The sequence below is a fragment of the Sinocyclocheilus anshuiensis genome, unplaced genomic scaffold (assembly GCF_001515605.1).
Source record: "Sinocyclocheilus anshuiensis isolate Anshui unplaced genomic scaffold, SAMN03320099.WGS_v1.1 scaffold392, whole genome shotgun sequence".
In the NCBI taxonomy this organism is placed as follows: domain Eukaryota; kingdom Metazoa; phylum Chordata; class Actinopteri; order Cypriniformes; family Cyprinidae; genus Sinocyclocheilus; species Sinocyclocheilus anshuiensis.
This window is the reverse complement of record NW_015557091.1, coordinates 2,570,112-2,584,534: the sequence shown is the minus strand read 5'-3', so window position 1 is coordinate 2,584,534 and position 14,423 is coordinate 2,570,112. Positions and strand designations below refer to the sequence as shown.

The window sequence follows — 14,423 nt, the reverse complement described above, 5'->3', positions numbered from 1 at the left end:
TAACTGCAATTAAAATGAAAACAGAAAGTATATAAAAAAATTTAAACTAACTCAAAATATTAATCAAAACTATAATAGTATCTCATTGCTACTAAAATAACACTGTATGACACTGAAGACTGGAATAATGGCTGATGAAAATTCAGCTTTGACATCACAGGAATAAATTACATTTTAAAATATATTCATATATTTTCAATTGTAATAATATTTCACAATATTACTGTTTTTACTGTATTTTTTTATCAAATAAATGAGTCTTGATGAGCATATGTTATATACAAAAACATTCATAAATGTTTGTAAGTAAGTGCAATAATAAATTGTATGATGCACTGTAAATTCAAATAGACCTGCATATGTGAAATCATCTAAACATTATTGGGCCCATTAGTGCAAGCAATTCATTATTACTCAAAGTTGTCTAATAGTTTCAACACGGATTACTTCTCGATATGCAGTACAAACTCAAAACACTTGTTTTGCCTTGATGGTTACATGAAAACCTGGAAATCAGGTTAAAAAAACAAAGATGGGCTGCATTAAACAGGCTCCAAGTGTTGCAACCCTCCTTAAACAGAAAGGCTGATGCATTGCAGTAATTAGGCAAATCCTTTGGCAATGATACACACACTCTTCCTCTTTTCCCTCTTCTCTCTTCAGGTGTCTGTGCGTGCAAATGAGCTGATAGGTTTAGAATGATGGCAGACGAATGAGGTCAGGCAGCGTGAGGCCGCTGGATCGAGGTGCGTTATCTTCAACAAACACATGTCTTTCAGTCCAATTACACTCCTGCTGCAAATGGAGCATCTGACTCCCCTACACACACACACCACATCGCTCTGTCACTCACCCAATGCCCACACGCATGCACACCTACAAACACACATGGACACATGCAGGCAGGAAATCATTAGCTTCCAAACAGGTGAAACGTTTTTTTTTGCAGAAATAGTAGGCATAGTAGTTAGTTATTATTGTGCTAAAGTTTTACTAATTTGTTTTACACAGCAAGTCATACGTTTTGTCTTCTTCTGCAGTAAAACTATTTAAATTTGCCTTGTTTTCTGAGAAAGCAGTGTAATGTCTCAAAATAAATTGATCTAATTTGCTATTCATGTTGCAATGCATCATGGGTATGTGTGGTTTCGTTCTTACCATCTTGCAGACGTGTAGTGCATTTAATGAACTGCTTTTGTGAAGCTTTATATATAGCTTTGTATTATATGATGTATTCCATGTCAATCAAGTCTTGCAACTACTTCTGAAGTATAAATGTAACAGTTCAGTGAGGTTTGTGTTGAGAACAAGAAAAAGGAATAGATCACCCAAAAATAAATATCTGCTGAAAATGTACTCACCTTTAGATGAGAGTTCGTTTTTAGAGTTTTTTTTTTTTTTTCGTCAAAACAGATTTGGGGGAATGTAGCATTACATCACTTGCTCACCAGTGGATCCTCTGCAGTGAATGGGTGCCGTCAGAATGAGAGTCCAAACAGCTGATAAAAACATCACAATAATCCACAAGTAGTCCACACCACTCCAGTCCATCAATTAATATTTTGTGAAGCAAAAGCCGCATGTTTGTAAGAAAAAAATATGTTTTTAATTTCAAACTGTTTCTTCTGGCTAAAATATGATTCCTCTATCCATAATATTGCATTCTGACGGCACCCATTCAGCGTCCATTGGTAAACAAGTCACAAAATTTAAAAAAAATGATCTTGGATGGCCTGATGATGAGTACATTTTCACCAAATGTTAATTTTTGGGTGAACTATTCCTTTAAAAGCTAGTTTTATGATAAACCATAAATATTACATCATATTTTTTCCTAATTATTCCTTTTTATATAAAACAAAATATAAATTATTAGTCATAGTGGGTTCTTTGAACCATTCAATGAAATGTATTAAATATAATGAAATGTGCTTCATATAATTTGAAAAACTAATGTCTATTTTGCATTTCAAACTGTGATTTTTAAATTTGCAAGTGGTTTATGCTTCAAACGTAATTTACATATATTGTTTCTCAAGTACATTTATTTAAGGATGTTTCGATATGGTACTAATTACATGCTAAGAAAATTAAGTAAGCTATGTTTTTTTAATGCTTCAGAATTTATTTATTTTTTTGTCCCCTGGAAGACAATAAAGCAAACAAAACCACCACCACCAAAAAAAACAAAAAATACAAAAATCCATAGTTTGACATAGAAGAAGGGATGACCGCATTTATGTCCAAGTTTAGACATAAAAATATCATAAAGTCTTGTTTAGAAGCTAGAACTGTTTTTACTTCAAGCTGAATGTTGAATTTTTAACAACTGCGCTGAAGTTGCTTTTGTTTGTGTGAGATATCAGTGCTGTAAAAACAAGATAATGGCTTCTTCTGGCCTTTGGTACTCTTTATAACAACACTGACAGCATATTGTTGCCCTGTTGGCCTTCTCCCTTACATCTCTCTCTCTCTCTCTAATGCTCATTTTCTAAGTTTCACTCCAGCCTAATGTTTACTAGCAGAAATATTGTTGTTGAAGACGTGGCCTCAGCAGAATATGCCGCCCATCAGCTCCACTTCCCTTCAATTCATCTAAATTGTCTCACAAACTCTCTGCTTGTGATCAGACAGAAGTCAGGCTTGCAGAAAGTTTTCGCGCCGCTGGTTTTCTCTCTCTTCACTTGTCTCTTTTTATTCTCTGTCCTGCCTGCAGTTCTCGGCTCCCTCCTCGCTGTCTTTTTCGGTCTCTTATTAGTGCGCCTTCTGTCTTTTACTACATCAACTTTTCATGATGGCGTTCCTCTGAGGTTTAGCCCAGCGCATGCTCTTTCTCAGGCCCATGCAGAATTGATGTGCAGGCGGGTCGGGCAGTCATTCGTCTCCAGCCCCGCTCTTTGATGTATCCGTCCGTTCTCAGCCCTCGGCTCAAAGGCACTTGAAATCGTGTTGTGTTATGGATTCCTGGCAGCGATTCCCATCATCAAATGTGGTAAAATTCACAAAAAAACTGTTTCGTTAGACATAAATCAGAACTGAGTGTTAGAATTTCAACAGAAACTGAACTTGCCTTCACCCTATAGAAACCCAGAGAATAAAGAAGTCCTAAAACACTGTTGGAAGACAAATGTCAGAAATTAAGAATTGGCTATAACAAGACAAGGTTATTTCAGGTATTTAAAAAAAAAAAAAACTAAAACTAAAACCATAAAAAATAAATAAACAAATAAATAAAAAACATTTTTGATACTGGTTATAAAATGAATGTTACACTCTAAAAAATGCTGGGTTAAATGTAACCCAGCATTTTTTAGTGTGTAACTGGAAAAAAAAAACAAGTAAAATAACTAAAACTTACTAAACTAAAATTAATAATTCAAAAATAAAAAAGCCTATATAAATAATAAAAACGGCAAAAACAATAAAAAATACTAAAAATGTAACTAAAATAAAGGTGAAAACAGAAATATAAAAATAAAATCAGCATTTTTGTAATCAAAAACATTAACTGAAACAAAAATAAAGTATAAAACAGCTGCAAAGGCAATATTTCTCATTTTATTTTAGTTATTAATTTAGTTATTAAATTAGTTATTAAAATGTTTTAAAATAAGTAAAACTGATATAAAAAATCTAATTTAAAAATAAACTTACAATGACAAAAACAACATAATTACTAAAACTTTGAAATTACAATGAAAATATAAAATATAAAAATAAAAACTGACTGAAAGCATTCATAAAAACTATAACACTATCTCAAAATGAAAAACATTGCTTCATTAATTTTTACTAAATTTGCAACATTTCACTAATTATTATGCAAGCATAATTTTTAACACATAAATGTCAACCACATTGTACACTGCAGAAAAAGTCTAATTCTTAACAAGTATTTTTGTCTCATTTTTGTATTTTTCAGGAAATATTTTCAAAATATCTAAACAAGGTGCATTTACTTGAGAAGCAACACTGCGTAAGACCCTCTACGTTGTGTGTACATGTTTAATAGTTGAATCATGTTGAAAAATGTACACTGTGACAAATAATTTTCAGAAGTTGAAATAAACATTACTAGTGTATGTTTTAGGGAAAAAAATACTATTTCAAAATTTCACATTTAATTCAATGTGTTACTTGCCATTTCTTTATAATATTTGTGAAATTTACTAGCAGTTTGAGTGAAATTTGTTTGAGTGAATCCTATTCTGTGTTTTATAAAGAACCGCAGTACATTTATTATTGTATGTGAATTTTCTTTCCATCCAAATTATAATTATAATTCAGCATCCTGTTTGCAACCTTAATTCAAGTTGAATTCAAATGCAACCTTTCTGAATGACACACCATCCTGTTTTTTGACAATAAGGATAGTTACAAAAGTGCATGCTGTAGAAACGGAGCGACAAGACGTGGGTGGATTCTGTGAGAGGATTTTGTAAGAAATGATTGTGACTTTCATCTCAGCTGACTTTGTCTGTTCTCCTGGAAACTCTGGTTTGCTTGATTCTGACGGTTCCTGGTTCAGTCCAAATGCTTTGTGACCTTGAATTGCTCCATTGTGCATATAATAAAAATAAAAAGCGAGACTGCCAGCAGAGGAATAGCTATACGCAGACAACAATGTTCCATCAATTAACTGCAGGTTTTGTTCATTTGAAGCAATGAAATTCTAATTAGTTTCTCATGTTGTATGTAAGTGTGCCAGGCTTCACTGAACTACCTAACACAGCTGGTGCAATGTAACAAATGTCTAGTGTAATTTGCTTGTCCTAACTGACTTTAATCAGAACATATTTGATTTTAATATACAGTTTTGGACCATTGAAATTGCAGCAGAAAGTACCACAATTATATGACATTTTTCATTTTTTCTGGTATTTTTATTTTATTTATCGCAGAAAAAAATGTTCAAAGCATTTTAATGCAAGATACATTTACTTGAAAAGCAACACTGCCTAAAATTTATAAATATTTTTTTTTATTTTAATTTGAATTGTTTTAATTTCTTAAGACATTTTAAATAAAAAATTAATTAAAAATACAATTCATGCTGAATAAGATTTTTTTTTTCTTCAGTGTGGGTTTGTTTAATGCTGTTTCTGTCATGACCCATACAATTAAAGTGAACTTATTAAATATAAGGAAATATACTATTTATAAATTCAATAAAAATTGGTATTAGTGACATTTCAAGCATGATACTGGAAAAAATATATATATATTGTGTTTATCATTACTTGTTTGATAGATACAATCATTTTTGCTTTATTTACAACTTCGAAAAATATTTTTACAGCGTACATTTAATTTTTCAACATGTTTTACAAAAATATTATTTAAGTCTTTCTACTTCAAAATTTCTTGTTTAATTTAATGTGCAATGTAACAAATATCTAGTATAATTAGCTTTTCCTAACTGACTTTAATCAGAACATATTTGATTTTAATTAAAGAATATTTTATTTTAATAAGTAATGAAATTGCAGCAGAATGTACCACAATTACATGACATATTTGATTTTATATTTTATTGTTTTCTTCCATTCTATTTTTATTTTTGTTCTGTTATTTTTATTTTATTTATTTATTGCAGAAAAAAATTGTTCTTGCGACTGAAATAGTTTTTTTATAGGAGGAATCATTGAATATAAAGGTTATAACTCAAAATTCTCTCAAAAAGTGTAAACTGTTTGTTTGAGCATACCAATGTTTCTCTACAATTTGACTTTATGTTAGAGCTTTATTAAATTTGCAAAAGCAAAGTTAAGCAACCGCACAGAGTGTCATTTCAAGGTTGCAACACAGAGCATAATCTTATGAACAACCTCGCATGCTCACATTGTGTCTTAAAATTCCACAACATGCCTTCAAGATCTGGCCTGTTTTTTTAATGAGGTCTCGGTAGATACTGGAAACGAGGAATTGTGTTCTTCAGAACTCCTCTGTATGGTCGGCTGAACCCGATGCGGCTTGGAGAGTTCGTCGTTCTTAAAGTCCCCTCAAAACTGAGAGGATTTATGCAGCTGAAGTGTCATGAATGTGTTGTTCCCCGAGAGTCATATTACAAACCACAGGGGTGCCATCCAGAGAACATTATGGCATAATATGAAGATATGATACACACTCAGTAATGCCATTTCAGATTAGGCGTAACTGTGAGGATGGGTTTAAAAGGGGCATATAATGGAAAAGCGGATTTTCTTTGCTTTTCTGGAATAAAAGAGTCTGATGCACTATGAAATGGGCTTTCAAACCGAGTGCCATAAGATGGCGCTAGAAAGTCCGATTAGAGAAAGAAAGGCCATCCAAGATGTAGATGAGTTTGTTTCTTCATCAGAACAGATTTGAAGAAATTTAGCATTACATCACTTGCTCACCAATGGATCCTCTGCGGTGAATGGGTGCTATAAAGTCGTCTTGTCCGAGTCAGGAGAGAAATATGCACAGATCAAGCACTGCTTAAAAGAAAAACAGTTCTAAACAAATGTGTCAGTGGATTTTGATGTGAGAGGACAACACTGGAGGATACGTTATTATGGACTTGTATTTTGGCCAGAAGTGATGGTTTAAAGTTAAAATGCCTTAATGATGGATTTGTTTATTAAAAACATTCCGTTTTTCATGTAACAAGACGTTAATTGGGTACATTTTCAAATTTTCATTTTCGGGTGAACTGTTCCTTTAATGAGTTAGTTCAGCTTAGTTAAATACGCTTAACATGCTATTTAATGAAACTAAAGCTCTCTTCGGACGGTATTAGTTGTAAATGGGTGAGATGGGATATTGTAATAATTAACAGAGCTTCTCCATGATTTTAATCCTGTTCAAATCAGCCATGTCTGTAATTTTTCCAAGAATAGACTGCACAGCATTTCCACGCTGTTATAAAATAAATAGCCTGGGAAAATTCCCACAGGAATGTACTGGTTTAGAAAAGCATACTGAGTGAATCATCTCTCAGTGGCCCATGTCCAGTATTTTAATAAACCAAGACATGTGCGCATATTTAATATTTCCTGCATAATTAAGAAGCACAGTTTGCAATAGGTCAGTTATGTTTGATAGGCACACCTAATGACAATTTCTACAGACACTGGTTACTTATCCCATATGAAAATCTCATCCGAATACGGTTTTAGTTGCATATTTACACCCAAAAGCAGGTTTATTATGAAAAAAAAAATCATTTTAATGCTTGGCTGTATCTAGCTAACAAAAATATGTTCTAAGCACATTTTACTAACGTTTCCATTAGGTTATAAAAAATATATTCTCTGAATGTTCAAAACATCATGTTTTTAAAATGCTTAAAAAAAACTATGTTTTTCCATTTACATTCCATTCTACATTACTTTTGAATGTTCTTGGAACATTTTGAAACAAGTAGTAACATTTAAAAAATATTAGATGAACATCAAACTAAACCATTTCAGGAAAAAACATTCCATGAACGATGTATAAATAATGTTTTTGTGCTAACGTTTTAGGAACATTATTAAAGACCAGAGAACTTTTAACAAACATTCTATTAATGTTACTGCAAGAACGTTTGTTCATAAGTTTGAGAGAACCTTGCTGAAACATGTTAAGATCAACATAGTGGTGCCCAAATGAACCAAAACCTGCTGATTTTGACTAATTAATCCTTAGATCGTCCCCTGAACACAGGCTCGGTATTCATGTCCATGCACTACGCAAACCCATAAATCAATTAATTCCTATCAGGCCATCCGCTTCATTTAACCGCTGCGTTACGGCACCAAACAAAAGTGAAGAAAACCATTTTCCATAATTAGCAGTAAGCTGCTTAGCAGAGTAAAACTGAAGGCTTTTAAATTCCATCTGCCACATTCAATGTGCCTCCACAACACAGGGTCAATTTTGAGATCAATTTGCATATGCATGTACCCCATTGTTTGCATTTCAATATGATTTGATGATGCATTATATTTGCTGGTGTTTCAGATTCACTTTGACAGTTGGTGAATGGCAAGAGCTAATAAATAATGAATCAATTCAGCCATGCTGAGAGTGTGGCATCACTCCAAAGTTTTAAAGGAGAAAGATAAAACAATTTAGAGCTCAGGATATGGAGAGAACTAAAGTATATTTTCTCCAAACTGTCAGAAGTAATTTATCAGCAAAACCCATTTAAGGACTGGCAGTGTTGAGGCCTAAACTGTTGATTTAGTCTAAATACAGTATAGCTGTTTTGTTCTCAGTGCAGACAGCTGAAGATGGTATATTAGTTTGTCAGTAAAGTCAATTAAGTAATTAGCATATTAGACTTTTTTTATAATGATATAAACAAGCTAATTTTTAATGTTTACTTTTCATCCATGGATGGCGATTTAGAGCCTTGACTTTTGCATTGTAAAATCATCCATTTTTTTTAACGCACAGTATAAGTCGTTGAAGCTTGACGTAGCTGAAGTACTTTTCCAGGTTTTGCTAGTTAGCATGGTCAAGTTAGTCCATGCTGGTAGATACTTGTAAATACACTGGCAGTAAAGAATATTCAAAAACGAGCCATATTAATAATAATAATTATTATTATTATAAACAATTGGCAAGTAATATACAAATTGCAAATATTTCATTATATGATGTAATATTCATTGTATTTCATTATGATTTTACATTACCAGTGGGGTTTTTATTTATTTATTTATTATTTTTATATAAACATTTTGATCTCAGTATTTGTAGATATTTGTATGTAATTTTTACACATACATTTTTGTACATTCAGATATACGCTGAAATGTAAAGGTAAACTGAAAAAAACAAATTGGTGTAGAAAGAGTTTTCACTCAGAAATTGCAAGTAAATGTAAAAAATAATTAACAAGAAACAGCAAGCAACATCAAATCAAATGCGAATTTTTGAAGTACAAATATTAAAATACTATCTTCATGTAAAAATACTCCAATAATCTTTTACAACATAAAAAATAATTTTACAGTGTATTTACATATCTTTAAATACAAAAATCTGTTTAAAACAAAAAAATGTTTGTTACTTTAAAAGTCATTGTGAAAACGTGCCTGTGCCAGAACTTAAAGGGGTCATCGGATGCCCATTTTCCACAAGTTGATGAGCTCTGCTGACCCCGCCTCTCTCTTCCGAGCTGCCATCACACAGACAGGCATCTGAGATCGGCTTGATTTGAGAAACGGTAAAGATTTTAGTAGATTAACAAAAAAACACTGGGTGGATTTTTATCATTATAGGGTGGTTGTGTACACACACTGCCAACACACATTTCAGTTCAAACAACTTGTAAAAGTGCATGTAGCATTATATGACCCCTTTAACTTATGAATAGCCTACCTATGATTGCTGACAAGAACACGCTGCTATAAAACACTCACAAAAAAGCCTTTTGTTGTATTTTACATTTCACTTTCTTATCTTTACTGAGTGAACATAATCATTGTGACACGCCGCCTCGCTCTTCCTTCCGGTCGGTCGAGGGTCGTCCTGGGCTTATGAGCACAGGAAATGGGAATCTAAATTAATTCACATTCGCTCTAAGCCGAATCTTCAAAGCTGAAATGAGTTCCCATTCACGGTGAATCTATCAATATGTAAATCAGCAGATGAGAACGGCCAGCAGAAAACGCGCGCTGCGCTGATCACTCCAAAAGAGCTCCAGATAGGACACTGATGCTCCGAGACAGAGGTGTCTTTAGTATCGTCTTCCGGGTTTCAGTACTTCATTTATGCAGTACGGTATGAGAAAGACTGTTTCATATATCACACTCAATCAGGGAGAGCGAAACGCTTTATGCACACAAGCGTAACGGCGCGCCATATGAGCATAACACGCTGAATATTTCATGTAGAATTTTCCGTACTGTGTTCCAAATACTCCCGGAGTGGTTTCTTCACTTTGCTGGCTGTGAAAGGATTTACTAGATGCAATTCCCATTACCGTAAAACAAACAAATAAAAAGGCAATAAAGAAGGCTGTACTTTGATACTCAGAGCACAGCTCTGTCATTGCATTAAATAACAGTAGCTGTTGTCTAACGGGTACTGTGTATAATCACTGTTGAATGAGAGGACCTACCATGTTATTTACGCAGAGTGGATCAATGACATCGACTCTATTATACAATTAAGAACTACCCTCAAGGCTAGACTCCTATAAGCGAAGCTGAAGTTTAAGAAGAGGGTCACAACAAAAAACAGTATATTATTAATAATCCATATTTCTTAATCTTTTTTCAATGTCAGGTGCATGTTTAGGCAATCTCACCCATGCAAAAGTGCTGTACTGAGTAATAGCACTGTGCACGGCTGTGATTTAGCCATAGGTACAAATTTAAGTGTGATATTGCTTTAACACAGTTCTACAAATAAAGTTACATTTTTTGCAAAAAAAAGGTATTTTATTAAAAAAAGAAATTGCCTAAAGCACCTTTAAAGATATAATGAATTTAGATATATGCTAATGTATGCAAATGATACTCTTATGGTTGCTACATTCAAAAGTGCACATTTATTGTTGAAGTAGTTAAACTAGACTGCAATCAAAGTGTCCAGGTTTTGCTTAGATGCCATAACTACACCAGAAGTAAAGAGCATTTAAAAATTGGTCATATATTCTAAAATAAAAATAATATATTAAAACATAAAACGTTTAAACATCCAAGATGTAGATGAGTTTGTTTCTTCATCAGAACAGATTTGAAGAAATGTAGCATTATATCACTTGCTCACCAATGGATCCTCTGCAGTGAATGGGTGCCGTCAGAATGGGAGTCCAAACAGCTGATAAAAACATCACAATAATCCACAAATAATCCACACCATTCCAGTCCATCAGTTAACATCCTGTGAAGTGAAAAGCTGCAGGTTTGTACAAAAAAAATCCATCATCAAGCACCGATTACTAGCAAAAACAGTCCAAATCAGCTCTAAACAAATACGTAGGCGGAATTTAATGTAAAGAACAACAAGGGATGAACTTTTTCACGGGAAGATACAAAATTATGGACTATAGTCTCTTGTTTCTAACAAACATTATGGATTATCGTGATGTTTTTATCAGCTGTTTGGACTCTCATTCTGACGGCACCTATTCACTGCAGAGGATCCATTGGTGAGCAAGTGATGTAATGCTACATTTCTGCAAATCTGTTCCCATGAAGAAACAAACTCATATACAGCATCTTGGATGACCTGTGGGTGAGTACATTTTCAGCAAACATTATGTTGTGGGAGAAATATTCCTTTAAAACCGATAAATATAATAATTTCCCCTGTGTGCTGCCTTTGATTAAACCTAATTGATGGCCTTTTAGTTTAATAAACAAATTATTATGGTTGAAATAACATTTGAGCTCTTTCAGCACTGTCTGGACACACAGTGCATCGAATAACTGATGAACACTAATGAATGAAATATTGGATGGATGTGACACTAGACATTCGGATTAATTCCAAACAGTCTGTCCTTTAGTTCATACTGTAAAATTAACTGTGAATAAAACTGTTCTATGCATTACATTTGGGACTAATTAATGTGAATCACTCCATACATAATTCAGTATTTTTAGAGTATATGGCAACATTTTCCTCGGGGATTAAAAGTCAAAGGTCACGACTTCAATGGCTATTAAGAGTCAAAGGTAATGATAATTACACTCACCAATCTGTATTCAGCCACAGAATAATTATGATGTTCAGTCACTGCAGCAATTGCCTAATGAATACTTTGAATCGTTCACACATGGCTAGAGATGTAATTTCTATTTTCAAAAATACTGAAAATTGCAGTCTGAAGGGTGTGATATGTGTATTTCTCTATTCATTTTCCCCCTGATTTATTATTGAAAGTGTGGACAGAGATGTAAGATGTCATAATATAGATCGCAAAGGGTGAAAAACAAACCTTCCAGCTAAAATAATGAGACATTTTGGGACTAAATCCTTTATTATTTCTTTCTTCCTTTTTTATTATTTACCTGAAAAGACAGATCACGTCTACAGTAAATTGTGAAGTTATTATCCAATCCATATGTTTTCATGGTATTGGCTCAACAGAAGCCACAGTGTTATTTTGCCCAATAATATTTCCCACAATGCACTGCACCAATGTATTATTGAGGCTGCATCTGCCATGTGCTACTTTTATCCACAGTGACCCTTCAGAGTTTGAGAGGCACTTAAATTCATAAAATCTTCAAGTGTTGAATGAAACCGAGAGACTTTTGCTTGTTTACTTGAACTTATTCCGATATGAATTTTGTTGGATGTTTATGAGGGGAATGTCTTTGTATCCACGCTACAAAGGTAGATCACCTCTAATCTTTCTCATCACATATTTATATTGAATTTGATCTGAATGTGATCCTTATGGACTTCACATCCATGTTGATGGCAGAGTCACTGAGGGCTTTGAGTGTGGTGTCATTTTCTTTCAAATCTACTGAAAAGAAAACTCCTTATTGATCAGAACACAACCACACTGAGGATTAATGATAGGGAATAAGTGAAATATAGATTAAATGATAACTGTAGGAACGTGAACCTGAATTCTAAAATAACACTCTCAGAAAGAGGACAAGAAAGAAAGAAATGTGAAGCTGAATTGACTCTCTTGAGGTTTAGAGCATTGATTAAATGATATGCCGGTTTGATTATGACAGAATGGGATTACATGTGAAAAACCAGGAAAAGGAAATTCTGGTTGCTCACACTGCAAATGTCCGGAATCATTGCCACATCCAGACTGATTACTCACAAGCTCACAAGAAAAGCCAGAATGATTGAATTTCCATAGCTGCATTGATGAGCTATTCAAGCACTGAACAACAAGAGGATGAAAACCAGTGGATAACATTCATGAAATCTGAGAACCAGCAATGATTTTCCTTATTTCTTACTTTCTCTTAAATAATAACCCTGGACCACAAAACCAGTCATAAGGCTCAATTTTTCAAAACTGAGATTTATACATCATATGAAAGCTGAATAAATAGGCTTTCCATTGATGTATGGTTTGTTAGGATAGGACAATATTAGGCCGAGATACAACTATTTAAAAATCTGGAAACTGAGGGTGCAAAAAATTCTAAATACTGAAAAAATTTCAAGTTGTCCAAATCAAGTTCTTAGCAATGCATATTGCTAATCAAAAATAAAGTTTTTATATATTTATGGTAAGAAATGTGCAAAATATCTTCATGGAACATGATCTTTACTTAATATCCTAATGATTTTTGGCATAAAAAAAAAATCGATAATTTTGCCACACACTGTTTTTTTGGCTATTGCTACAAATATACCCAAGCGACTTAAAGGGTTAGTTCACCCAAAAATGAAAATTAGCTTGTGTTTTACTCACCCCCGAGGCATCCTAGGTGTATATGACTTTCTTCTTTCAGACGAATCCAGTCAGGAGTTATATTAAAAATTGTCCTGGCTATTCCAAGCGCTATCATTGCAGTCAGCGGGTGTTGCAGTTGAACAGTCCACAAGTCATCAAATAAAGCTCGCGCAATCATAATAAAATGTGCCGCAGACGGCTCTGGGGGGTGAATAAAGGCCTTCTGTAGTGAATCCATGTGTTTTTGTAAGAAAAATATCCATATTTCAAACGTAATAAACACTTTTCTCTCACTTCCGCTATCTGTCATGCACTGAAGCAGTTCCGGCGGATGACGCAGCAAGTATGCGTTGCATGATAAGTGACGAATGCGGAGAGAGAACAAAACAAAACGGCGGTCACGAATTAGAAGTACAAACCGAGGATTTGCAAAGAAAAATGTCGGAGGATTTCGATATAAACCAAGAAGAGAATGGTTTTCCTTTGCTAAAGTAAGGAAACTTTGCTTCCTTTGAAGCTAATTTTCATTTTTGGGTGAACTAACCCTTTAAGACTGGTTTTGTGGTCCAGGGTCACATATATTTACTACTGTTCAAAAGATTGGGATTTTTATTCAGCAAGGATGTATTTAACTGATCAAGAGTACTCTCTGAATATCATCGGTTACGTTAACAACCAGATGCATGCGCCATCTAGAGTTTCATGACTGAACTATATATTTATAATGTTTCAAAAAATTCTGTTTCTAATAAATGCTGCTCTTTTGAACTTTCTATTCATCAAAGAATCCTAAAAAATGCATCATGGATTAAAAAAAAATTGACATTGATAATAAGAAATTTATAATAATAATAATAATAAATATGCAAATCAGCATATTAGAATGATTTCTGAAGGATCATGTGACACTGAAGACTGGAGTAATGATGCTGAAAATTCAGCTTTGCATCACAGGAATAAATACATTTTAAAATATATTAAAAGAGTATTATTGTGAAATATTATTACAAATTGCAATAATATTTCACAATAATACTGTGTTTACAGCAGAAGACTTCAAAAGCATTTAAAAAAATCTTAC

At 33.4% G+C, this 14,423-nt stretch overlaps 1 long non-coding RNA gene across 1 annotated transcript; it reads left to right on the top strand.

The window, feature by feature from the left end:
* The first annotated feature begins 313 nt into the window (after positions 1-313).
* LOC107677231 (uncharacterized) lies at positions 314-12,727 on the top strand. The gene is made up of 3 exons (XR_001632814.1): positions 314-325; positions 11,798-11,800; positions 12,122-12,727. It is a non-coding gene; the product is annotated as an uncharacterized LOC107677231 (long non-coding RNA).
* Positions 12,728-14,423: the final 1,696 nt, after the last annotated feature.